The sequence below is a fragment of the Musca autumnalis genome, unplaced genomic scaffold (assembly GCF_047663935.1).
Source record: "Musca autumnalis isolate F117 unplaced genomic scaffold, ASM4766393v1 scaffold_5, whole genome shotgun sequence".
Classification (NCBI taxonomy): Eukaryota; Metazoa; Arthropoda; class Insecta; order Diptera; family Muscidae; genus Musca; species Musca autumnalis.
The window spans coordinates 68,010,765-68,036,239 of NW_027412088.1; the positions used below are offsets into that span (position 1 = coordinate 68,010,765).

The 25,475-nt window shown below is 38.5% G+C and overlaps 1 protein-coding gene across 7 annotated transcripts in view; it reads right to left on the reverse strand.

Annotated features, from left to right (window-relative positions):
• Positions 1-25,475, reverse strand: part of ASPP (Ankyrin-repeat, SH3-domain, and Proline-rich-region containing Protein) — a 512,118-nt gene that overhangs the window by 249,535 nt on the left and 237,108 nt on the right. The window contains exon 1 of one of the 7 annotated variants that reach the window (XM_073991518.1): positions 1,785-4,508. The exons of the other annotated variants lie outside the window; for them this stretch is intronic. The gene's annotated coding sequence lies outside the window, so the exon portion shown is untranslated. Of the gene's footprint in view, positions 1-1,784; positions 4,509-25,475 lie in introns of those variants that run through there. 7 annotated transcript variants of the gene reach the window in all.

Sequence of the window (25,475 nt, forward strand, 5' to 3'; positions counted from 1 at the left end):
ATTACTTATTTTACTTGCAATGAAATTGTAAACAACAATATTTTTTGCATTTATTATTTACTTCCACAAACCAAACGTCCACAATTTTAAGACTTTTTATTGAGAAGTAACCTAATAAAATCTCATAAATATCAAAAAACGGGCAAAATCGGGTTTTGAAACATAGTAATACCAAAGCAGAAGACTTTCAGTAATGTGTTCTAGGTGGCAAAATCACGGCCAAACACGGCCAATTTAGTATAAGTCCATATGAAGTGAGTTTAAGAAAAATAAAATATTTATTTCTGACTTTTTGTGTTTTTTGGTCGCTACCCAAAATGTTAAAGCCATATTATATATTAAATAAATTCCTCTCGCAATTGCCAATCTATTCCATTTAACATACAATTGCATTTAATTTATTTTTCCGCGGTTTTAAATACATTGAAATATGCATTATAATATCAATTTTTTTAGTTTTTCTTCGAAATTCTCACTTTGACGGCAATTTAAACCGCGATAATGGCGCTATTTTGAAAAATATCATTCATATTAATAAATTTTGACATGTTCTTTTTTCAATGCCAACTAGAAAATTATTATTATTAAAAGTTGCAAAATCGACTTTTTGCCTCAAAAACAGGGCAAATTACCTATAGTGCAATGGGCTGACGTTTGCAGACAAAGCTAAAAAGGATATGAGAAATAAAGCAAAAATATTACACTTTAATCGTCATCTACAGCTATTTATATGTTATCCATTTTAGAAGGGTTTCCTTGACGAACATAAAAGTGAAATTGCAGCAACAACAAAAACAACAACGACAATAAACACAAACAAACCCCCTCTAGACAAATCGACATAGTTTTGTGTTGTAAAAATCCTTTTGAATGAAATGGATTAGCTGTGCTGTGGGTTTCAATACTTTGTAGATCGTATACTATTATTCTAGGAATCCAAAATTGCATGTTAATGGTTTATAGATTTCGAATGGCTATTCATAAAATCACTTAAAATTGCTGATTTTATGGGATTTTAATAATGCACATTAATGTTTGATCTAAACACACACACATTCACATATGAAAATATAAACATACGCATCCAGTTTATATTTGCACATTTTCGGATACACTGAACCAACTCTGTTATCTGTGATGGGAACACACACGCACTCATTCATTATATGTATTATGTATATATGTATGTGTCTTGGAGGCAAACATATGGCAAATGAACAGGAGGACATTTTAGCCAAACATTCACAAATGGCAAACTCGAATTTCTGCTGATGTTTGCATTGAAAATTAAAGCACCGTAATAAAAATCCATACGAAAAGATATCTTGTCGTAATGACAACAGCCAGCTACTGATTTTGGCAATGATGATAATCAAGAAGATGGAAGTAATAATGTTGGTGAACTTGATGACTGTGATATGTTGCTGCTGCTGCTGTTCCTTCGCATCCTCTTGAATATTACACATATAATGGAAGTGACACTTATTTTGCCATCAGTGATGAAGGATGATAATTTTTGTGATGATGATGAGGATGTTGATTGAAATTGCATTATGCGAATGTTTTTCCATATTCCAAATGGAGGCATGGGAATTTTTATAGTCCCATGAATTTTTGGTAGTATTGAAAATACAAGCAAGAGTTATTCCGCACACATGACCATCAATCGATTTGCTGTGTTGTCATTCTTTTATTACAAATAAAACACTTCAAATGTGATTTTGTTTACAAAATACACATCTCACACTCTTTTTCGAACTTATCAATTACTCTCAAACACTCACAAAATATTTCATATTATTTCTTTCCTTATTTAAAATCGTAATCTTTTTTAATATTCTTTAAATTTTATAATAAATAAATTATTATTAAGAATTTCACAATATTTTTTTTCACGTTTTCCGTAATGTTTTTCGTTTTTTATTTCCGTTCTTTTTTAGTTGTGTGCTAAACTTTCGTCTGTTGCCGTAATTTATTTCCGCAATGAACTGACGCGTGCCAATGTTTCATTGAAACTAATCAAACAACGTGCGATTATCACCGAATACAGTTCAGGGATATCACACAGCAAACATGAAATGCACTCCGAACTTGTTTGTTTACAACAATCGGATTCACAGTGGTATTGTTGTTGTAAAGGAATGTGCTGAGGAATATATTTTGGAGCATGTCATTTAGAATTTACGGAAGAAAGTAAAAGCGCGTAGGATAAACAGCAACATGTTGCCAAGAGGCATGTTGTCGTCGAACATATGATTTAATAGCAACATAAAACAAAATGTTGTGATGACATTTTATCACTGTTACGCAATGCAACAAATACTTTTATTCAACATGTTTCGTGCAGAGCATGTTGAAGGAATTTCAATACAAAACGTTATGTGGTATACGATGGAATTGCAATTTTCGAATTTGGAAAAAACTGAGTTGTGCTGACTGGTGATAGGTTTGTGCCGACATTTTTTTTCGAAATGAAACAAAACATTTTTTTCGAATAAAATTTTACAGAATTGCAACTTTCGAATTTCGAAAAAAGTTGAAGTTGTGCTGAATTTTGTTCAATTTGTGCTCATTTGTGCCGTAAAAAGTTTTTCGATATCTCGTATCATTTTCGAAAAAATCGTTATTTTCCAAAATATTACGGAATTGCAATTTTCTAATTTCGAAAAAAAAACAAAAGTTGTGCTGAATTCTACTCGGTTTCTGCCAACATGGGCCGTTTAAATTTCGATATTCGATGGAATTGCAATTTTCGAATATCGAAAACAGTTGAGTTGTGCAGAATTGGGCTAGGTTTGTGCCGATTTTTTTTTCGAATTGTGCTACGTTTGTGCAGAATTTTTTTCGAAATTCGAAAAAATGGCTTTGATATTCAAGAAAACATTTTTTTTCGAAAAACATTGAACTGAATTGCAATTTTCGAAATTCGAAAAAGTTAAAGTGCTGAATTGTGTTCAATTTGTGCTCATTTGTGCCGCACAAATTTTTTCGATATCCCGTACCATTTTCAAAAAAAAAAACGTTATTTTCGAAAATATGACAGAATTGCAATTTTCCAATTTTGAAAAAACCAAAGTTGTGCTAAATTCTGCACGGTTTCTGCAAACGTTAACTGTTTAAATTTTTTCAATATCTCTAAGCGTTTTCAAGAAAACCAGTATTTTTGTGTGAAAAATCACTGTAATTTCTGTAAAAATGCAAATATCGCGATGATTTTTATACCCTCAGCCTTTAGGCTAAAGAGGGTATTTACACTTTGATACTACCAAAAATGTGCCTCATAGAAATAATGTGGTTTTAGACCCCAAGTATATTTGCACGATATCCGTTTCAGACAATTTTGAGTAGATCTAGCAATGTCCGTCCGTCTGTTGGTCTGTCTGTCTGGCAGGCTGGTGCGCATAATAACTCTCGAACGGATCAATCGATTCGGTTCAAATTTTGGGTATCGAAATATTTTGTCCAGATTCGATTTAAGTTCGAAGATGGGCCATATAGGTCCACACCTTCAGGTACCTCCCCCACAAATGTTCAAAAATTGTCGCATAACTTGTGCGCACGATAACTCTTGTAGGGAATAACCGATTTAGTCCATACTTTGCACTTCGTGTAATTTCTACCAAACTTAGATGAGGTTCCAATATGGACTCAATCGGTCCACTCCTTCGGGTACCTCCCACACAAAATTTCGGAAAAGTTCAGTTTAGGACCTGGTCTCGAATCGCGTTGATTTTTGTTTACCCAAGTTGTATTCGCTGTCCTCTATAAGACGCTGTAAGTTTCATTAGGGCAAGTCCATACTTCCTTTGGGTGCCACCGTGGTGCAATGGTATGCACGCCCGCCTTGCACGCAGAAGGTCGGGGGTTCGATTCCCCGGCCAGGCAACATCGAACATTTTTCAACGGTGGCAAAATACCCCTCAGTAATGTTGGCGACATTTCCTGAGTATTTCAGCCTTGAAAAACTTCTCCATAAGTGGTGTCTTAAGACACGCCGTTCGGACTCGGCGATAAACAGTAGGTCCCATATCATTGAGCTAAATATGAATCGGGGTGCACTCATTGATATGAGAGAAGTCTCCCTTGTCCCGTATGGGATGTTGTGGAACAATGTTGTTTGTTGTAAGTCCATATTTCCTAAGAAAATAGCCTGAAAGTTACAAAAAACCCTATGACACCGTGTGTAGTGGTTGGAGCGCAAGATAACTCTCGAACGGATCTGCCGATTCGGTCCAAAATTTGGCTTTCGTAATATTTTGTCCAAAATTAGTTCAAGTTCAAAGATGGATTATATCTACGGTGACCAACCGTACTCTATTATGGAGGACAGTACTCTATTTTAGGTGTCCGTACTCTATTTTTCCAACGTACTCTATTTGTCCTCTATTTTCATCACATGTACTCTATGTCCTCTATTTATACCCTATACCACAATGTGGAAAAGGGTATAATAAGTTTGTTTTCCCAAAAATTCATGTAACGCCGCGAAATATTCGTCGTAGACCCCTCATGTGGTATACCAAACTTCATATCTCGACGAGATAAAGCGATTTAGCGATGTGTGTCCGTCCGTCCGTCTGTCCGTCCATTAAAAATTGTAATCAAGCTAGAGGCCGCAATTATGGACCGATTGTCACGAAATTTAGTATGGAGGTCGGGTTTGGACCAGAATAGAACTGATTAGTTTTTGGCGATGATCGTGAAATGTTAAAGGGATGAAATGGACCAAAAACAAAATTTTTGCTCGATTTTGTAGCCGCTCTGTAGGTCGCAATAATAGTCCGATCGGCGCGAAATTTTAAACGTAGTTTTGGTTTGAGATGAAGAAGTAGAGTGCAAGTCAACGGTATGATCGGATAATATTTAGCGGGTTAAATTGATCAAAACTTTTGTGTGAAAATTGGTAAAATTTCTAATGCACATCTTATAACTTTATCCCAAGAAGACGCGTTTAGTGGTATAGGGTATCACATGGTCGGCCCCGTCCGACTATAGTCTGTTCTTACTTGTTTTAATTTGTTTTACAAATATGTACATGTGAATACAAAGGCAATACAATGGAATCCGAGAAACCTAGGCAGAAATTTAACCAAATATTGTCGTTGTTGAAATGAAATCAGTCGTTTCAAATCACTGTTTATTGATTTAAACACTTCTGCACGCGCTCAAACCAATTGTTGAAACACCTCCAAAACGTGGTTTTTGAACGTGTCAGCAGCATGTTCGGTCGATTGTTGTTTTGTTTCGGGCTTATACGCATCGTATAAGGTGTGTGTACAGCGATCGTTTTTTTTTTTTTTTTTTTTTTTTTTGAAATTTCTTCCTCCAATCGGTACGGAATCCATCGATAAGAAACCTTTTTTACGGCCAGGTTTTCATGCAGTATGGGACGTAAGCCGATGAATTAGCGGCAAGTGTCACATACATAACCATCGTGTCAAATAATGTCGTTTCTCTTAGACGTACAAAGCTTGCCGTAAAATATATTAAATGTTTGGTAGAGAGCAGGAAGGATGGAGCTCCTGTACAATCGATTTCACAAAACCTCAATTTACTTTACGGAAAACCATTTACGTGTGACTACTAAAGTTTCGGAGTCCAGCCATTTTTGTTTCGACTCCGACTCCGGAGTTGACTCCGAGGATAAATTCTAGTAGCACTCAATGAATAAAATATACACAAGTTTCTAATTGTTTCCTATATGTTGGCCATTTTCTGCGGTGTTCGTTGAAAATAACTTTTGTCGAATATAATACACAACTACAAAACTTCTTTGTTTAAAACTTCTACGATTATAATAAAAATACAAGATCACCGAAATTTGAAACTCTGTGTAAGAGGTTCTGAACTGGGCGGGCTTTCGCTCGGGAATAAGTGCAGTTTGAGATCATTATCTTCTTGGAATACCAGTGATCATAATCTTGATAAAGAATGTGTTTGATCTAAAACAAGTATTCCAAAATATTTATACATTTCTTATCGTATATAAAGAAATCGACCCAGCTTGCAAATTCACGCTTAAGGTGAAACTCTAATTCGATTGTCATGGAATTTTTAATTTGCTTTAGAGTATTAATTGGACCAAAAAAGTTCTTGAAATTCATTTTTGATAAATGTAGAAAAAATTGTTGCCCGGAGTTGGAGCCAAGTTATTTTTTCGACTCAGTCTCCGACTACAGCATAATTGCTCGACTCCAACTCAGGCTACGAAACCCTATTGACTACTAACTATAGGATGTTGCTTCATCGCGTCGTCATCACGTACAAAATTGTGAAAAATGGTCGGACGGAAATATTCACAAGTAAATTCCACATTTTTTTGCAAATTAATTATTCAAGTCCTGTAAAAAACGCAATACGTGGTACGTCGAACCGTACTGGGTACCCCTATGCTAGAAAATGTTGAGCTTTCCAATGGAAATGATAAATAACGCCTGACATTGTTGTCAAGCCCAGAAACTTATGTAGTAGCCCTCGTATGTGTACTCTTTTTTCATCCAAAAATATTGGTCACCGTAATTATATCGGTCCACTCCTTCCGGTACCTCCCCCACAAAAGTTCGAAAATGTTCGGAAAATTTGTGCGTACGATAACTCTTGAAGGGAGTAACCGATTTGGTCCATACTTTGCACATTATGAAATTTCTACCAGACTTAGATGAGGTTCCAATATGGACTCAATCGGTAAACTCCTTCGAGTACCTCCCACACAAAATTTCGGAAAAGTTCAGTTTAGGACCGGCTCTCGAATCGCCTTGGTTTTTTTTTGTAACATCTTGTATTTACTGTCCCCTATACGAAGGTACAAGTTTCCTCAGGGGCAAGTCCATACTTCCTGAAAAAATAGTCTGAAAGTTGAAAAACAAACCATAAGCCATATCTGTCCACTCCTTCAGGTACCCACCCCACAAAAGTTCAAAAATGTTCGGAAAAGGCAAAAAACTTGTGCTAGGCGAGTAGAATTCAGCACAACTTACAGAATTGAAAAATTCCTGTTTTTACGGCAGTTACATGGTGATTTCATTTTCAGCGAGTAGTTTCCAAAAATGTATGATTTTTCATACAAAATATTGGTTTTCGAAATTTAAAACGGTTAGAGATATTGAAAAAATTTACACAGCACAATCGAAACCATTCAGCACAACTTTTGTTTTTTTTTGAAATTCAAAAATTGCAATTCTGTCATGTATTCGAAATAGCGTTTTTTCGAAAATGGTACGAGATATCGAAAAAATGTTTGCGGCCCAAACTGAATACAATTCAGCACAAATTAAACTTTTAAAATTCGAAAACTGCAATTATGTTCAAATTTTTTTCTAAAAAAAATATTTTGTTGAATATTTCAGCTATTTTTTCGAATTTCGGGCACAAACCTAGCACAATTTAGCGCAACTCAGCTTTTTTCGAAATTCGAAAATTGCAATTCCTTCGGATATCACATGTGTGTGACCCATTCCATTGGATATCACATGTGTGCTACACATCAAATAGTTTTTTCGATATTTATTCTCGAATTAGGAACGATAAACTTCAAATGTTTCCGATACTGATGCCGAATTCATAACGAAATCGATAACAAATTGTACGAAGTGTCTCGCATATTCCTAAAGTTTTGTCGAAAATAAATCGAAAGTAATATTTGAGCTTTTTCATGAATTTGCAAAAAAAGTAGTGAATTTGCAGAAAGTTCATGGGTTTCTGTTAGTTTTATATAAAAGTCTGAGGAAGCATTTAAAAATGAGCAGAAAGTAGTGAAATACTCGGATTTTTTTTCTTTCGGAAATTCGGAAAATTGTCTAATGTTTGTTCCGAAATTTGAAAAAAATTTTATATTTGATTCGAAAACCCGAACATTTTCGGAAATTTTATTCGAAAAGCGGAAGAAAAGCTGATAATTGATTGGAAATTTACTATGTTTGATCAGTAACTCTGGATATTTTCAAAAGTTTTATCCTAAATAATGGGAAATATTCGGATAATTTATACGAAATGTGGAATTATAATCAACATTTAAATATATTCTGAAGTTTTGGCCGATTATCCCCGATTATTTTTGATCTCTATAAGAATAGTATAAGAGATATTGAATATAGTTTAGAAAGGTCATAACAATAATTTTCGAGTTCTCAGAATATGTTCGCAGGTTTTGTCAGAAACTATTGCCAAAATCCCCAAATACTACCAATAACAACCCAGCAAAAATCCTCATTACAAACCTCCTTTCCCACCCATTATTTTAACAAGGGCATGTCGCGCGAATTTTCTGGCTATTTTGTAACCACTGAAATAAGTAGATACTGAGTAGATTCTGACTACTTATTTCAGTGGTTACAAAATAACCAGACATTTCGCGCGACATGCCCTTGTTTAAATAATGGGTGGGAAAGGAGGTTTGTAATGAGGATTTTTGCTGGGGATGATCAGGTTGTTTAGTTTTCGAATCTTTTTTAGAAATACAGGCCATAGCGCACGAGAGTGGCATCGGGGTCTTTTCCGCAAAAAATGAGAGAAATGGAAAACCGTGGGTGTGAAAAAATAGAGACGTACAGGAGCCACTGTGATGGTTGGTAAGTCCGTCTTGCACTCGGAAGGTCTGCGCTTCGATCCCCAGGCCAGGTGAAAACATTATACTTTCCGACTCTGGCAAAATGTCCTCATTGTAATTTAGGTGACATTTTTTGAATATTTCAGCCTCTCTGACTACCAAGTAAGAAAGTATTCTGACAACGCTTGGACCAAATCGGTTTGGTGCCGTCAAAGTTTCTTGGAGCTTTAAGCAAATTATCCGAGGTAGTATGGGCGTACACCGAAAAAAATTTGCTGAACAAAAATAAAAACAATCCGAGAGGAGCTATTAAATTACACTTATTCGGTATTTTGTGTGGTATGTACCCGAAGTAGTGGACCGATATAGTCCATATTCGAACTCGGTCTATGCAAGTAACACTACCATATGCAAAGTTATGACTAATTCGGTTACTCTATTCAAGAGTGATCGTGCGCACCATTTTAGCGAATATTTTTGAACTTTTGTGGGGAAGGTACCGGAAGGAGTAGACTGATATGTCCCATCTAAGTTTGGAAAAAATATTACGAATGCCAAATTTGCTTCGTTTGAGAGTTTTCGTGCGCACTATCCAGCCAGACGGACGGGCGGACATTGCTCAATCGGTTTAACTTGTCTGAAACAGGTTTCGTCCAAACATACCTTGGGTCTAAACCCATTATTTCGATGAGGCACAGTTTTTGTCGTAAGGCTGAAGATGAAGTAAATACAGCAATAAACTGTCTGAAAAATAAAAAGGCAGCAGGAGCGAATGGCTTACCAGCCGAGCTGTTCAAAGCCGGAGGCGACACATTGATAAGGTTATGGAACAGCTAGTTAGCACCATCTGGCAGGAAGAACGCGTACCCGACGAGTGGAATCTAAACATTCTGGGTCCCGTCCACAAAAAAGGAGGTAAGACTGTGTTCTCAAACTACAGAAGCATAAGTCTGATCCCTATTGTTTAAAAGATAGTGTTGGGGATATTGTGTGAACGACCAAATAGGTCTACGAAATAATTGGAGCATACCAATGCGGTTTTCGGCCTGACACACCGACCGTTAACCATATATTCACAGTGCGGCAAATACTGGAAAGCGCTCAAGAGATGTAGATACTTACCATAATTCTGTCGATTACACTGCTCAACAAAATTGAAAAAGTTGAATGTTTCAGACGAAGTTGCAGTTGTTTCTAGATGAAATCGGCGAGTTATTATCAAATCCGGTCCCGGTTTTTCTCCATCAGCTCTTGTTTTTGAGATATAGCTCAAAAACGGTTTTTATGAGTTTAACCCAGACTTTCGTTATTTTCGGATACAAACAAATATTTTTTGTGGGTTTTTCGACATTAATATATTAAGGATATGTTGTAGGCTCGATACAAATCGTTTTTGAAAAAGTTATGGTGAGTATATATCAAAAAAATATAGAAAATATACGACGGACCTTGTAAAAATTGCATATTTTGAGTACTTTAAGCTGTAATTACGTCATCGGGGGAAGTCATAGGATCTTCATATGGCAATGCGGATATGCTCAGGGTGTCTACTATATAGTCCAGTATTCAAATATATAATATAAAGTTCATAGCGCCCATGATTCGGTCATAACCTAAAAATCATCATGAAATCATCTTCGGTTAAAACCTTCTATATTTCCCTTCAAAACAAAAATCTACTATTCGATTTTGATTTGATTTTGAAAATGCATACTTTTTGATGTTCTATAACATAATTGTTCCACAAACATCCCAGGCGGGACAGGGGAGACTTCTCTCATATCAATGAGTGTTCATATCAGAAAATGTCGCTAACATTACTGAGGGGTATTTTGCCACCGTAGAAAAGTGTTTGATGTTGACTGGCCGGGGAATCGAACCCACGACCTTCAGCGTGCAAGGCGGGTGTGCTGTTCTAAATAGCCGAAAATCGACTTCGTTTTTAAGACTCTTCGATGCAATCAGTATTCAGAACCCATCTAGCCAAAATCATGCAGTATGAAGCCTTTGTAAGGGGTTAGCGTTATAGGAGTAGTCGTTCTTAATGGTTAACCTCATATTGGATATTTTAGGGACAGAGACTCACAGTTTTGGTTGGAAACTTTCCAAAAGCAAAGCCTGACTATAAAAGTTGAAGATCCCATATTTACAATGGTGCAAACTAGGTCGGCGTAGGTGACCAACTAACGGAGAGGAGATATCGCAATAGTCGGTAATACATCCCATTTTTATACCCTCCACCATATGGAGGGTATAATTAAATTTGTCATTCCGTTTGTAACACATCGAAATATTCGTCGGAGACCCTATAAAGTATATATATTATTGATCAGCATAAAATTCTATGTCGATTTGACCATGTCCGTCTGTCCGTCCGTCCGTCCGTCTGTCTGTTGAAATCAAGATACAGCTCGCAATTTTAAAGATAGAGAGAAATTTGGTATAGAAGTTTTTATTACTTGCAGGATGGTTGGTATTGAAAATGGGATATATCGGTCCACGTTTTGATATAGCCCCCATAGAACGGTACCTCCCGATTTTCGGTATTTTTAAGGTTTTAGCTTCATTATCCTACCAAAATGGCTGAAATTTAGTACGTAGTCTTCTTTAGAGGTACAAAATTTTCCCCCAGAATTTTGTCGGTATCGGTCCACACCTTCATATAGCCCCCATAGAACGGTACCTCCCGATTTTCGGTATTTGTAAGGTTTTAGCTTTATTATCATACCAAAATGGCTGAAAATTGGTACGTAGTCTTCTTTAGGGGTACAAAACTTTCCCCCAGAATTTTGTCGGTATCGGTCCACACCTTCATATAGCCCCCATAGAACGGTACCTCCCGATTTTCGGTATTTTTAAGGTTTTAGCTTCATTATCCTACCAAAATGGCTGAAATTTGGTACCTAGTCTTCTTTAGGGGTACAAAACTTTCCTCAGAATTTTGTCGGTATCGGTTTACACCTTCATATAGCACCCATATAACGGTACCTCCCGATTTTCGGTATTTTGAAGGTTTTAGCTTCATTATCCTACCAAAATGGCTGAAATTTGGTACGTAGTCTTCCTTTAAGGTACACAATTTTCTCCCAGAATTTTGTCGGTATCGGTCCACACCTTCATATAGCCCCCATGGAAAGGTACCTCCCGATTTTTCGTATTTTGAAGGTTGTGTCTTCAATATTCCACCAAAATGGCTGAAATTTGGTATTTAGTCTTCAATGTGATATAAAACTGTTCGCCAGAAATATGCCTGTACAGGTCCACGCTTTCATATTGCCCCATTTCTGACTAAAATTCGTCGGAATAGGTTCACGTTTCGATATAGCCCCCATAGAACGGTACCTCCGGATGTTCGTAATACTGAAGATTGTGACGTCAATATCCAACCGAAATGGCTGAAATTCGTTATTTCGTCTTCCAAGAGTTATAAAATATTCCAGAAGAGTATTATCAGTATAGGTACACGTCTTCCTATATCCCCATAGAAGGTTACTTCTTTATTTTCGGTATTTTTTAGATTTAGCCACATTCTCTTACCGAAATATAGGAAATTTGGTATATAGTCTTCTTTGAGCTAAAAACTTTTCGTCAGAAATTTGCCGGTATAGATCGACGTTTTGAAATAGTCCCTATAGAATGGTGCCTCACATTGTTTTATCGAAATTGCTGAAATTTAGTATTAAGTTTTAGTATTGAGTCTTCTTCATACACTTCAATACAACTTGTGGTGGAAGGTATAACAAGTTCGGCCCGGCCGAACTTAACGCCGTTCTTACTTGTTCCATTTTTTTTTTTGGAAATCACGAGGGTTAATGGAGGTCTCACAGAGGAAGAAGCCTATTGATTTTGGTGATGGTCGGATAATATTTAGGGGTCGGAATGAGAATTTGGAGAAAAAGTCAACATTTTATTCCAAAGCAAATATTTCAGCGTCCATAAGGGGTATATAAAAAGCAAGGAAAGTAGAAAATATCACCTTTACAACGATGTAACGTAGGTTGTCGTAGTTGGTCAAACAACGAAGATATCGCAATAGCCGCTAATAGAACCCAACTTTTCATTTTTGCGATTTTAATAATAAAGACGAATATTACACCTTTGGTTGGGGACCATCTAAAAGCAAAGCCTGACTAAGAAAGTAGAAAATCCCATCTTTAAAATTATGCAAAGTAGGTTGGAGTAGGTGGTCAAATAATAGAGATATCGCAATAGTCGGTAATTCATCCCTTTTTTCCACTTTTTCTGCAATCACACAACAGGTCGGAATTTTGATCGGACCATCACGAAATTTTCTCACAGAGATAGAAGCATCTTGATGCTGGTGATGTCGATAGTAGTCAAATATAAAATTAAATATTAATTATTTTGGTTCAGTTCGCCTTAAGTCATTTGGTATAAAAGCCAGATAGGTGAAAACTTTCGTATCTCCCTAAAAGAAATGTTTTCGAGTGAAAAGATTATGCACAGAGGTAGTGGTGTAGGGTATCACATAGTCGGCCCCGTGCCGACTATAGCCTTTTCTCACTTGTTTAATTTCAATTGGTTTTATTTTCCGTTTTTGCCTCAGTTTCAAATGTATGAGTTCATATAAACATGTGTTGCATATAAACTTGCAACATGTTGTTGATTCACCATTAATTCTTATCATCTTACAACATATTCCATGTTGTTAGCAAACATGACAGACACTTGTTCGCAACGTAATCAACGTCATAAGATTCATGTCATTGTAATAAGGATGTGATGATATCAAAATATTCCTATCATCAGCAACATCAAACTTAGTGGCATTTTTTCTTATCAGTGTCGTCATCAAACTTTCAGAATGTTGACTTTAAAGAATACATTGAAACCGTGTAGGTAAATAAATGAAGTTGAATGAAATAAGATGAAAATTTGATGAGGAGAAAATAAAGCTTGACATTGTGGCAAAATGATTTTGTTTTACAAGTATGGACCATGAACACCATTAAAATAAATTAAATGAGAAAGTTTGAAGACTTTTCCCGCAAATATATTCTCGGACTTTACAAAAATTATAACACCTAGACAGAATAAATTAAAGAAGGCAGCAGGCTGATCGAAGCATAGTTAAGTAGCTGGATCGGATGGGTTAAAATTTAAAATAAATAAATGAATAAATAAATTAAATAATTAGTTAATAAATAACCGATTTTCCTGAAATTTTCAGGGAATGTATAAGGATGGCCCACGGTGGAAATAGAATGCATATTTTCTTGAATTTCAAAGGGGACGGGGTACTTCCCTTTGCCATATTTAAAGAAACGGCATATCTTTATGTATAAAAAAATCAAATGCCGTCATAACCCAACTTAGGTTTTTATTGAAAGATAATTTTACCACGCCCACTTTTTTGGTTTTCAATATAAATTTTACTGCAAAAACTACTGAACCGATTATTCTGAAATTTTCAGGGAATGTACGGGGATGGCCCCCCAAAAATAGGCTACATATTTTATTTAATTCCAGGGGGGCGGGGTAGCTCCCCTATGGGATATTTAGAAAACTCTATATTTGTTAATATTACGCATGTATCGGTGTAAGAAATTTTCAGATTAATCTACAACCTAGGTACTTCTTTGGGGACTAAAGAACCGATCACGCTATATCTTCAATACTACTGAACCGATTTCCATCAAATTTGCAGCAAAAGCTCAATGTTTTCCATTGTTCTGTATACTTAATGAATTTCGGAGGTGGTGGCGTACCTTCCCCACGCCTTTCTTTTAAACGCTATATATCTAAGCCAAACTTATGATTATATCGGTTTTAGAATACATTTTGGCAGAAAATGGGGTTGTGTGTACCCTTGGTACATATTTGGAGCCAAACTTTTACGCCAACTTTTTTAAATATGTTTATCTTTAAAACTGATGACCACGCCCACTCTTTTTAATACTTTATTTTTCCAAAACTACTAAACCTAATTTCATGCAATTTTCAGAATATATTCAGGAATGTCACGTGGTCCAACATGCTATATATTTGTAGACGAATTTCGGGGGCCTATGTTTTAAAATCGCAATATTTGCTAAACTTATGAGGGACTATACCGACTCAGAGCTTTATCCTGATCAAGAATATATATATATACATTACAGGGTCGAAAATGCGTTACAAACAAAAAGCTACCTGAATATAGCCTCCGTACTATAGTGGAAATACATTAAAAAGAGCTGAAATGGTACGAGAGTTACAGTGTGTGTTGCAGATAATTGGGGTCAGCTTAAATTTTACAAAGAATAATGCTTTCAATTGAGCATAATTGCTCATCAAATGCTGCAAAAAAGAGTACCGGAGTTTGGTGATTCCGTCTTCTGGGACAACGCGATCCAGCTCATGGTGCTGAACCTGAGTGTGGGGTGGCAATTTTTCTGCTTAATCCGGCTCTGGGTCTATCTCCAGTTCTAGGAGTGTGGCTGTGTCGATGGGATGTAACCACAAATCTTTTGATGTTTTATCAGTAGAGGCCTGTGCCGCATAATGGGCTGATGTAGCGAGCGTAGTTGAGCCAAAATTACTCTGGTTGGTCGTGGCAGTTGGCGCTCCTGAGTTGCGATAGATATGGCGATGTTCTCCGAGAACCGCATTCCGTGTGAATACTATTGAAACCTGCTTGATAGGTAAGTTGATGGAGGTTTTCTCTCTTGTAACGCTGGACCTCTCTTTCTAGCTCATGGAGATCCGTCCTGGCATGCCTGGGTGGTAGTTCCTATCAACAATATGGTGATTAGGATGGCTCTCACGTAGCCATGTCGTGCAACGAAAGCATGCTATTGTGTTGCTGTACTGGAAGAATCTTTGTGTTCTCATGTAGATGATCCACTGATGACATTAGAATGCATCCTGCTGCAGTTTTCAGGGCGGCATTCTGAGAGGTTTATAATCGCGGACCAAAGTGACGCCGCGCAGCTTACCACATATCTATCGCGTTGTATGTGGACAACAAGGTTTCTTTATCCGCACCTTGCTCCTACGTCTCAGCTTGCCGCAGTTAGCTGTGACATGCGCGGACGACGTGAACATGCTGGTAGTAGTTGGGATAGTTTTCAGCCTTTCACAAATGACATCAGGCAAGATACCTGACACCAAGATCGTACAATCATCCGCATAGGCTGTGTGGTATGGGCGGGAATGCGGTAGGTAGAGGTTAAACCGTTCTTGAGATATCATTCCACCTTAGGGAACTCCCCGTTTCACTCTACGGGTCGTGGACTTTATGTTCCTGGTTTCCACATACGACTGGCATCCAAACATATAACTGATTATTCAACGTTTCAAACTTGGCCGGAGGGTTGTCTTCACGAAGTCCTCAAACAGCTTGGAGTGCTGCACAGTATCGAAGGTTTTTGATAAGTCAAGCGAAACCATCGCTGTTCTGTCACACGGCTTGCTCTGGCTTACATATTGATGGATTCCCTCTGATTTGTTTAAGCTTCCCATATTTTAATTTAGCACAGCCAACATAATTTCTATAAATTTATTCTTGAGGACCACGATCTGATATTCAACGCTCTTAACATGTTTGTACATGTTCCACTTATCCAAATAAAGCCTGTTTCCCACGTACTCATTCACCTGAGCAGCTTCATCGTATGTAGCCTTGTGGATTCTTGACTGACTTGGAATTGGGATTTCAATGCTCTCGGAGGAAAACTGGTGGCAAACCGTTGATGTTTTGCGAGACGCCAGCTTTGAGTTTATAACAAAGTTTCTTCTAATGCATGTTGGGTTATGTTTTCTTGGGCTCGTTAATGCTGCATTGTCAACCTCAGAAGGAACAACCAGTTTTCGCTGTGCTTTCATTTTCATTTTCATGAAATGCAATGTGTGATATTAAGTATACGCAGTTTGTTCAAAGAAAAAATGTGGACCATTGGAACTGCGAAGTGTTCCTTTGGCACAACTCTTGCTATTAAGTGTGGACATCGTCGCTTCCATTGTCCTCTTTCGCTTGGTAGATATTATTGGCGCCAGCAGGTTAGCCGTTGGAGTAACCAATTCTCTCAATTTGTAGTTTGAAAAAAATTATTCTTATTTATGCCAAACTTCTGGTAGATAAGCAGTATCTCGTTGAGTTTTATAGATATTAACCTGTAAATTTGACACAGGGTGACGTAGGGGATGAATGATACCAAGCAACGGTCTTGACCGGCTTTAACATGGCAAAGCCCAGGATTTATCTTGGTCCCTCTTTCATCTCAAGTGGACACTGACCTCCCCGTGGTGTCAACTGGGGAACTGCCTTTAACACCCGTTAATGGTAGTGAGCTAACATGTGCCGCGCGTTCACCCATAAGAACGTTAAAAACTTGGGTTTGGGCGTCGGGTTAGTAACCCTCCCCTAGAAAAAACATCCTACTATGAAAAAACGAAAGAAAAGAAAAACAAACCCCTCTAAAGTTGACGAACCCAGCAAACGTTTTAAGGACCATGATCTGCGAATCTGCACCTGGAATGTTCGCACTCTTTATAGAGAAGGTGCAGTCTTCGCATTGGCAGACGTACTTGAAAATTACAAGGCCGATATTACTGCCATACAGGAAATACGATGGATTGGGAAAAGCGGCACAACAACACCTAAAGGTGACGCACTGTATTATAGCTGCCATGACGTAAAGCATGAATTTGGTTGCGGATTCGTAGTTAGTCGGAGACTAAAACATCTGATATCCAGCTTCACTCCAGTGAATGAAAGACTTGCTGCAATTCGAATAAAAGCTAAATTCTTCAACATCAGCTTTATTTGTGCTCATGCTCCCACTGAAGAAAAGGACGAACAGAGCAAAGATATATTTTACGAGCGCTTAGAAGAAACATATGACCGTTGCCCTGCCCATGACATTAAAATCATTCTAGGCGATTTTAATGCCAAAATTGGAAAGGAGAATATCTTTGGCCCAACAGTCGGGAAATTCAGTCTCCACAGTGAAACATCTGACAATGGTATGAGGCTGATAGACTTTGCAGCTGCAAAAAACATAGTAGTTAGCAGTACCAGATTTAATCATCTCGATATTCATAAGGGCACCTGGCTGTCTCCAGATCAAAGAACAAGTAATCAAATTGATCATGTTGTGATAGATGGAAGACATTCATCCAGCGTGTTGGATGTACGATAGTTCCGTGGCGCAAACATTGATTCGGACCACTACCTTGTTGCAGCAAAGGTACGTACCCGTCTAAACGTTGCAAATCAAGCACGAACAGACTCAACGCGGAAGTTGGACATCGATAGGCTGCAAATACAACAGATAGCCACAGCATATTCCACTCAACTAGCCTAATTGCTTAACGCGAGCACTCCTTGTCCCGATAACATAACAACACAATGGCAACATATTGCCCACTCCATGCAAACAGCCGCAAAATCCATACTTGGATTCCAGAGACCTCCACAAAGGAATTCATGGTATGACCAGGAGTGTCGTGCTGCTACCGAAGAGAAAAATGCGGCATATAGAGCTACTTTACAATCAGTAGCAACGTGTAGCGCACGAGAGAGATATCGGGAGAAAAGGAGAGAAAAGAAACGGCTTTTCCGCAAGAAAAAGAGAGAAATGGAAAAGCGGGAGTGTGAAAAAATCGAGATGTACAGGAGACAGAATTAAGTCCGAAAATTCTACCAAAGAGTGAAACATCAAACAGATGGCTTTGGTACAGGCACATCCTCCTGTAGAGACCAGCAAGGTAATCTGGTAACAGATACAGATAGCGTGCTCAGGATATGGAAGGAACATTTCTCCAATCTGCTGGTATCCAATAGTAGCGAAGACGATGATACCACAGATCCAATCCCAGAAGATGGTATAGAATGTATACCGCCCGGCCAAGATGAGGTAAAAACAGCAATCAACCGGCTGAAGAATAATAAAGCAGCAGGAGCCGATGGCTTACCAGCCGAGCTGTTTAAAACCGGATTCGACGCGCTGATAAGGTGTATGCATCAGCTAGTTAGCACCATCTGGCAGGAAGAACGCGTACCCGACGATTGGAACCTGAGCATCCTATGTCCCGTCCACAAGAAAGGAGAAAAGACTGTATGCTCAAACTATAGGGGCATAAGTCTTCTCCCTATTGCCTATAAGATAGTGTCAGGGATATTGTGCGAACGACTAAAGCCAATGGTCAACGAAATAATTGGACCATACCAATGTGGCTTTAGACCTGGCAAGTCCACCATTGACCAGATATTTACCCTGCGGCAAATCCTAGAGAAGACCCAAGAGATGCAGATCGACATATTTCACCTTTTTGTCGATTATAAAGCAGCATTCGACAGTCCCCTCCGATCAAAGGTATTCCACGCAATGTCTGAATTTGGTATCCCCGCAAAGCTCATCCGGCTTTGTAAGATGACTTTAACTGATACTAGGTCCTCAGTTAAAATTGGAAAGAACCTCTCCGAAGAATTTCGTACCAAAAGAGGTTTCAGACAAGGAGACAGCCTTTTGTGTGACCTATTCAACATTTTGCTGGAAAAGGTAATACGAGATGCAAATGTCAAAAGAAATGGCACAATTTACACCAATAGCCACATGTTACTTGCCTATGCTGATGACATAGACATCATGGGACGATCAGTAAAGGAAGTAACTGATACCTTTAGGAAGGTCGAATCAGAATCTGCGAAAGTGGGTCTGGCGGTAAACGGCGAAAAGACCAAATTGATGGTGTCGACGCGCAAAGCGTCCATAGAGCTCGGACCAACTGTAAAAGTTGGTACCTACAATTTTGGGGTAGTTAAAGACTTCGTCTACCTCGGCACTGCCATAAACACAACAAACAACATCAGTTGTGAAATAAGAAGAAGAATTGTATTGGCCAACAGATGCTACTATGGTCTAAGTAAGCAATTTAAAAACAAAGCCACATCTCGTCAAACAAAAATAACACTATACAAAACGCTGATACTACCCGTGCTAATGTATGGCTCCGAAGCATGGGTACTTGTGCAAGCAGATAAGGCAGTGCTTGGTGTGTTTGAGAGGAAAATTCTACGAAAGATCTACGGGCCGATTTGCGTTGACGGTGAATATCGACGTCGTATGAACCACGAGCTATATAAGCTATACAAAGACATGAATATAGTTAAACGTATCGAGATGCAACGATTGCGTTGGCTAGGCCATATCATGAGAATGAGCGATGATGAACCCGCTAAAAAGGCGTATGAATACATGCCACATGGCGGTGCACGCAGAATCGGCAGGCCTAAGCTTCGATGGAGCAAACAAATGTTCTGTAATGGGCCAACTAAGTAAGTAAGTAAATTTGATACAAGATAAAATAGAAGTCCTAGAAGTCGAAAAATAACTAAACAGAAAACGCATTTATTGATATGTGTGCACTGAAACTACCCCATTTGCTGTATGGACCTATGGTATGGGTCTCTCCGCTGAAGCATGTGAAGCAATACATGACATATTATTGGTATATCTGTGGGTTATTCTTCGATGGGATATCGATGATTAAACGCAGAGGAGAAACTTGTATCCTAAAAGAGCTGGAAGAAACGATCTAGGCATTTAATGCCAGATAATTTGACATTAAAATAAAGTATTAACAGACTAGTGATTGACGAGATGAACTAAGAAGCCAAATGTCAAACCCAAAAATATTTCTTATTGAGATGAAAAATAGGTGAAAAATATCATTCATAATGAAATTATAAAAGAATATTGCCTGATTAATGACAATTAAAATATACACTGATGTTCAGGACACAACCTTTCCAAACTCTGCAGTTTTTAAGATAAACAATGGAAGTACATACAGTTGTGATATTTCGGAATATTGTTAGGCGACGAAATATTGCAATAGCAATATACGGATTATTAAAATTCTCACCCCCAACACGCATTTTATTTAATTTAAATACAAGTATTTGCTATCCTTTTTTGCTGATTTTTTTAAAACTCCACGATAAACATGACCAAACCACGTTCTCTTCCAACGTTGTAAAAGTTAATTTAGTTTTTTAAAACAGCATCCTTAATCCCCAAAAACATATGCAAATTCTTTTTAAATTTTAGCCACTGCAGAATCTTAACATGGCACATTACATTATTTTATTATTACAACAACAACGGCAAAAACGACAACACCAACAAAAGTTGTAAACTCGTTTTTTTCTGTGCAATTGCTAGCAGATGGTGCATGATGGCCTACAGAGTTATGAACTAACCTAACCTAAATTACTTTCAAACAATCCTTTTTTTGTGCTGATGTTTGAATGGAACCCATTCAAACATTAACCAAATAAAACACATTCCAATACAGAGAGACACACTGACACATTCACGTACATACAGACATACGCGTATGCATACATTTGTGAACATTGCAAGTTACCCACACCGAGGACCGAGACCGGGTCTATTCACGAATTCACCTCGCATAACTTCTTGCATATAGCAACGAAACACGAAAAACAAAGAAGAAGCCTTTGGCCAAGGGACCAAAAGGAAGGAAGAATGGTAGAGGATATGATGGCACATTGGAGGTCGTTATGATTTGTTTACTTTACAACGACGCCACCACGTTTAAATGGCTTAGAGTTGCCAGAGGTATTATTAGTCAAGCAGCAGTGTATAACCCCTTACTTAAGCTGTGACTGGAATTAAAGAAAATAAATAAATGAATTTATTTTTGGTATTTAAATGTTCTTGAAGTGTGTCACAAATAACAGAGAGAAGACAAAGAAAGCATAGGTAGGAATGGCAGGATTAAATGATTACTGTTGGAAGAGCAGTAACAGAAGCAACATAATTTGCCATTGAATCAACGTTGGGACGATGATTTTCTTTCTAAAAGGGGATATGCAAAACACATAGCAAAAGTCACAGCAGGTATTTGTAAGAGCAAAACGACATTCGCCGCATTACCAGCAGCATATCAAAGATTACTCCAGATGCAAAGGATAACAATAAAGTAAACATGCATATTGTCTGTGGCACGAAAATTTACCATAAACAAAAATAACTTTGGATTCCCTTCTTTCAAAAGCCAATATCATTCTTTATACAGCCTGCAGGAGGATGTGGAGGAGACAAGGGTTGCCATTGCAAATGGAAATTCCGACCTATTAAATATATGTACGTTGTAATTACTGCAATGGTATTTATTGGAATCGCACTCAATTAAAGGTATGTAGACCTGAATATATCTTTCATAGAGTAGGATTATCATATTCAGCGTGGTTTCTTGATAACCCTACTACCCATCTTCATTTATTTCGACTTTCGACATACTTACAGACCACATGGTAACACATTAACCACATTACTACGGAAGTGAACTCTGCAGAAGGACATGGAATCCTTTTCTTTTCGTATTTGCCTTTTTCTGGCATTTGTATGTCCTTGTTGTAGTTCTTCTTCTTCTTATAAACCAAGTGAGGGCGAGCTTTACAGACTCAATAAGCAAATAACAATAACTGTATAACGAATTGCAAATAGACGTTCAGGCATTCATACCATCCATCTATCCAACCTTTCATTCATGCATTTTGCCATTCTTTGTCTATAGAAAACAGCATTCATATTCCTGGCAAATGCTTAAGTGAGGGGGTGGTGTAAATGTAAAAACAGAAAACTAGGTGATACACGACGACCGTCAAATGGACAAGCGCTACTAATGCGATTTGTTTGTTCGCTCCATTCAAACCATTGAAAGGACAAGAATTTCGCAAAAAAACCAACACCCTAAGCAAAAAACAAAGAGGAAACCATTACGACTGACATCAACGGTCAAGGTATTTGCCCTCATAGTTTACATGCTGCTCAATTCTGTCTTGGTTCGAATTAGATAATGATGATGAACTCCGATGTCGTGTAGAGGCGCAACGAAGTGTTGTAATTGCATAAATTCTCGTGTTGATAATTACAGTGTGACCTATTGTGGTAATTGCGTTTTTTTTTTGAATCCTTATCCCAGCAAAACAGTTTCTCGGAGTTTGGACTGAATTCGTTACGAAACTGGAAGAAATGTCTTGATTTGGCACCCGATCATTACATAAAGTCCTACTTGAAGTTTGAAGCCCTATTGAGCAAACATTTTAACTGACAGCATATGTTTGATCAACCGATTTTTACGAACTAACAAAAGTTTTGACAGATAGCGAGCAGAACTGTTTGACATCAACGAGGTAAGTCAGCAGTCACACGCGTAAAATTTGCGTTAAAGAAAATACAATACAGTACAGAGGGGCTGTTTCCTCTCCGCTCTTTCCCAAAAACTCAATTTTCTTTACCGCAAACTTAGCGTGTGTGACTATTGACTAAATGGCGAATGGATATGTAAAGAGGAAAAGAACCACTGCAAACAGCAAATTGAGAACAAATGACACATTGTTTACTCCACCGACAAACCAGCTGGTGTCAATACCATCCACCCATCCAAGCGAAGGAGCACAATGGAAGCGGTTGTATCTACGCTTATCAGCCCAGGGATACCTGATTGTTTCCAGATAGTCCTTGGGAGGGTGACAATACATCATCGACGAACAAAAGGAAGCATAACCCAACATTAATTGCAAGATGTTTTGTTATAAGCTAATAGTTTTTATCTCACAAATCAGCAACGGTGTGCACAAAAGCTTTCGGCTGAGGGCATTGAAGTTTCAACCTCATGTTAGTCAGGAATCCACAAGGCTGTCAACAAAGACACTGCTCTGATGAAGGCGTATTTGGTAAGAACACCACAGTTCTGGTAATGTGGCTGCTTTGATGGATTGTAACAACAGGCTACTGCAATTAGATCAGGAAGATCCTTCCTGACATGCTCTACCGTGGTCCTATCCACTATATCTCCTCATATTTGTCTACACCAACAGGCCGCCGATTTCATCACATTTGAACGCCACACTTTGAGAACGCTAATTGGACGAGTTTCAGAGAGTTAACTAACCACCGCTTCAGAGATCTGTCCAACCCCTCTGATGATCCGAGACATAATCACTGCTGCTGCCGCTCGCCACATACCTGCTAGTTGAATACTCGAAGTGACACCAAACTTGCCAGCAGAGACGACGATATAGCAAATGAGCGTGATGAGTTTCATCGTGCCAACCCCAGTGACACCAGAGTCAATGAGCTGACATAGGAAGTCACCACGTTGGTCGGTGAGCATAAACGGGAACAAGTGGTTAAATCATCTGAAGAGTTGCCAATATTGGAGCCAGAAGTGAAGTGAATTGTTGGCAACGGTTAAATCACTCTCGAACCCTGGACTTTCTTCTTTCCAGGGTTCGAGAGTGATTTAACCGTTGCCAACAATTCACTTCACTTCTGGCTCCAATATTGGCAACTCTTCAGATGATAGGACTTCATTCACGTATGGCGACGTTACCCTGACTGATCCCAAGAGTTGCGCAAGTTATTTCAATCGACAGTCGAGCACCCCGGGAGCGACTGGGCGAAGAGAAGAGTACTACATCACATTAGATCTCTTCCTGTCTAAGATAAGGACCTCAGTAAAGTTTGGCGACGTTCCCCTGACTGATCCGAAGAGGTGCGCAAATTATGAACCACCACAATTTAAAATGGATGATGTTGCGAATGTCATCAGGAACGCTAAATCATTCGAAGCGTTGTGTCCTAATGGACTCACAATGGTAATTCTGAAACAGCTGGATGTGGCGGTAGTCGAGTATCTTACTACAGTTCTTAATCTGCCCCTAGCCACACATATCGTTCCCGTAGTATGGAAAATGGGCAGGGTGGTTCACGTACTGAAGCTAGACAAGGATGCGTGCCAAGGCTTTAGTCCTCCCCAGCGTCAGAAAGAGCTATACAGTTGCCGATCATCAACATGGATTTCGTAAGCAGCGCACCATGACAACAGCGCTACATGCCATCTCCACACATATTAGTCGAAGACTCAACCAGAGCAAACCGTGTGATAGAACAGTGATGGTGGCGCTTAATTTGTCAAAAACCTTTTATACCGTCAAGCACTCTACGGTGTTTGAGGCCTCCGTTCAAAATTGAAACATTGGATAATCAAATATATGTGTGGAGGTTAGTCAAACGTGGAATTCAGGAACAAGAAGTGTAAGCCCTGTAGAGTGAAGCAGGGAGTTCCACAAGGAAGTGTTATATCTCTGAAATTGTTTAAGCTCTACCTCTCATGTTTTCCGACTACTCCAAACGGCATTGACATCGTAACAGATGATTCTATGATTGTGCGTCAGGTACCTTTCCAGATATCATTTGTGAAAGGCTGAACTCCTGTTTGACTGATCTTACCAGCTTTTTCCACGCGAGGAGTATGAAGATATCCGCCAGTAAATCTACGATCATAAACTACCCCAAAATTCTAGGGGTCACATTCGACAGAATGTTCATACCGTCCGCACATGCCACACCTATCTTCGACAAGCTGAGATGTAGGAACAAGGTCCTCAAGTCACTAGCCGGTAGAACTTACCGTGTAGATAAAGAAACCTTGGTGACCACATATAACGGGATAGGTCGGTTTGTGGTAAGCTATGCGGTTTCAGCGAAGGAAAAGTATTCAAACCTGTCAGAATGCCGCCTTGAAAACTGCAACAGGGTTGAGCTTAAACAGTTCCGTAGATATCACCCCACCTTGGGTAACTTCCTGTTTCACTATACTGGGCTTGGATTTTTTTTCTGAATTCCACGTACGACTGGCATACACAAATATAATTGATTATAAAACTTTTCAAACATGGTCGGAGGGTGGTCTGCTCAATGTCCTGAAACAGTGTAACACTATCAAAGGCTTTCGATAGGCCGATCGCTATCAACACTGTCCTATCGCAAAGCATGTTCAGGTTGAGTCCTCGACTAAGACGTGTTGAGGTAACGTGCATTGCTGCTTACGGAACCTATGATGATGATCGGTAACTGGATACCTTTTTCTGACGCTGGGGAGGCGTAAA